This window comes from Psammomys obesus, unplaced genomic scaffold (genome assembly GCF_907164565.1).
Source record: "Psammomys obesus unplaced genomic scaffold, mPsaObe1.curated_primary_1811, whole genome shotgun sequence".
Taxonomy (NCBI): domain Eukaryota; kingdom Metazoa; phylum Chordata; class Mammalia; order Rodentia; family Muridae; genus Psammomys; species Psammomys obesus.
Window position 1 is genome coordinate 7,090,705 of NW_026594418.1, and position 2,775 is coordinate 7,093,479.

Consider the following 2,775-nt stretch of genomic DNA (forward strand, 5'->3'; position numbering starts at 1 on the left):
CCCTAGGCTAGATGATCAGTAAGCTCTGGATTCAATTGGGAGACCATGCTTTACTATATGAGGTGGAGAATGACCGAAGAAGACATGAGACATAAAATTCAGGCTTCTACATGTCTGTACACAGACGAATACACAACCGCACCCCCTCCCATACAAAATAAATGTCAAATTTTAAAATTTGGTATCTTTTAAGTAGGAAAAACCTGAAGTTTGAGGATTTCCAGGGAAGTTGCACTTTAATTAAAGTAGTGCTTTAATTCTGTAATCTAGTATAGTATCCATGGGTGACACTCAATGTCCTTCTGGTCCCAGACGCTCTCCATCCCATTCAGCCATCGACATTATCTTGAATACTATGTGCATTGGCATCTCGGATCTTTCTACATTCCCTCGGAGGAGCTCTGCTTTTATGCCACAGGACATGCACTACATAGTTGCTCTTTAGCCAGGTGATTCGGACTTATATTTTTGTCAGGAAGATAAATTGAAGGAAGAGATAAATTGAAGGAGGATATAATAAATTTTAATCTTTTAACAAAAGTTTCATTTTAAGTAGTTATTGTTTATATGTAAGGACGGTTGAGCATCATTACGTTTTACTGCTAAATTCTCTTGGACAATAGATTCTATTCTTTAGAAATTTAGTCTCTGATATTGTTGTGGAGGAGTGACTCATTTTCAGGCAAGTGTACTTTATTGCTTTTACGTGAGCCCTTTAAGAAGAAGACTCGTTCTAGTGTGGCATGTCCTGTAAACATCGGCAGATGTCCCCACTGGAACTGATAATGCGGAATTAAGATTCAGGTATTGACACGCCTGGAAAAGGACTAAGGGAGTGGCTGGTAGAACACATTTATTAAAAGGTAGTAAAATAGTTCATGTAGACTGAAATTTGCATCTGAAATTGGCTCTTAATAGTAAAATAATACCTCATATGGGGTACTGTATGACTTTCTAGAGGAAAGATGTCATTTTAAACTAGATTGATGTGCAGACATACCCAGAGGGTTCCATCCTGGGTTGTGCTTCGGTACCCTGGGAATTAGCAAACACTGAACAGAAGCGGCCATGCTTTGATCTGATTATGGGATGATGCAAGCCAGGATGAAGTGGTTCTTAGACTAGGGAGTGGGAGACTGGTTCTGTGCTTTGATCGATTGTGAGATGACGCAGGCCAGGATGAAGTGTCTCACACCGACTACAGACTGGGAGACTGGAAGTTAATGATGAGAAGTGGATGAACTCATTCTGTATTCAATGCATGGCCTTTGGTTGGTTTCCAGGGGACTATACTGTAACAATACTAGTTGGTTTTTAGCGGGAGACTTATACCAGCTATATTAGGGTTTTCAAGAAAAAGAACCAATAGGACACACACACAAGTGTAACCTGCTTGGTCTGTATAATGTTACTCTTCCCTGGGAAAGACTGTTTATTCTCATTCTCATACTACAGTGTAAACTGGGGCCTGGGAAGCCACAATACAAGAGTAAGATCTGTGTGCAGGTAGGACTTCACATTGATCTGAAGTCTAGGCTCATACAGAAAGAAATTCTATAGTCTCCATTTATTGTTCTGAGTTTTGAATTTTAAACACTGTTCTTAGATTCTAACATCCAGTGCTAGACTCCTAAATGGTCTAAGAAGTCATTACAACCATGGAATCACCAGGCTTTTATATAAGGAAAGTTCAAATGCACGAGTTTAAGTGTATGCTTTGTATAAATTCTCTGAACTACATTAAAAGGAAACACTCTATGGACTCTGGGTATTAAATAATAAAAAAGAACACATAAGGTTTGGAGGGGAACGTAGTAGGAAAGGGGCTGGAGGGAAGTGAATAGGGAGTGTATTTGATCAAAGCACATTATATGAATATCTAAATATTAAATAAAACATTTGTAAAATCCCAGAAAACTAAAAGCTACTCAAATTCCTCTTAGCTCACTTGCTGAAGATGGCAAGCTATAATTTGGCAATAGGTTTCTATATTAATTTGTAGTTCTATAAAATATATATATTAGGTCACAAAGATCTAGTAAAAAGAACCAATTTTATGGCCTGTTGATGGCTTAACATTGTTCTGGATTGTTTGGGGAGGATGAGAAATATAGAAAGGGTCAGTCCACTTTTAGTGAAATTGATTTCTCTACTCAATGCATTGGCAGAGGTGGGTCATCTTTTTATTTGTAAACATTTATTTATTATATTTGTATGAGCATATGGTTCTCATTTATTTGTGCCCGGTTTCCTTGGAGGCCAGAAGAGGGTATCGGATCTCCTGGAGCTATGGACGATTATGAGGTGTTATGTGAACCTGGGCCCTCTGCGAGAACAGTAAGTGATCTTACCAGCTGAGCCATCTCTCTGGTCCTTCATCACTTTTAAAAACTTGACCATATATTGGTGACTAAATGGTACATGTATTTATTATAGCTAAAATTTATTGGTAGTAGGCAATAATAGGAGATCTGATATTGGGACCCTGTTACTATATGGAGCTTAGGAAAGTGGATCAATCTCAGTGCTACCAACAAGCTCTTCACTCATCCATAAAGAAACCAAGATAACGAATGAGACTGGAGAAGAGCAGGCTTTGACCAGAGAATATGATGTGATGTGATGAAAGCATCACATCACATCACATCACATCACATATATATGATATATATATGACACACACACACACACACACACACATATATATATATATACATATATATAGTTCAGCTGCTCATACATATCTGAGGGTGCAGATTACATAGACCAGTTCAT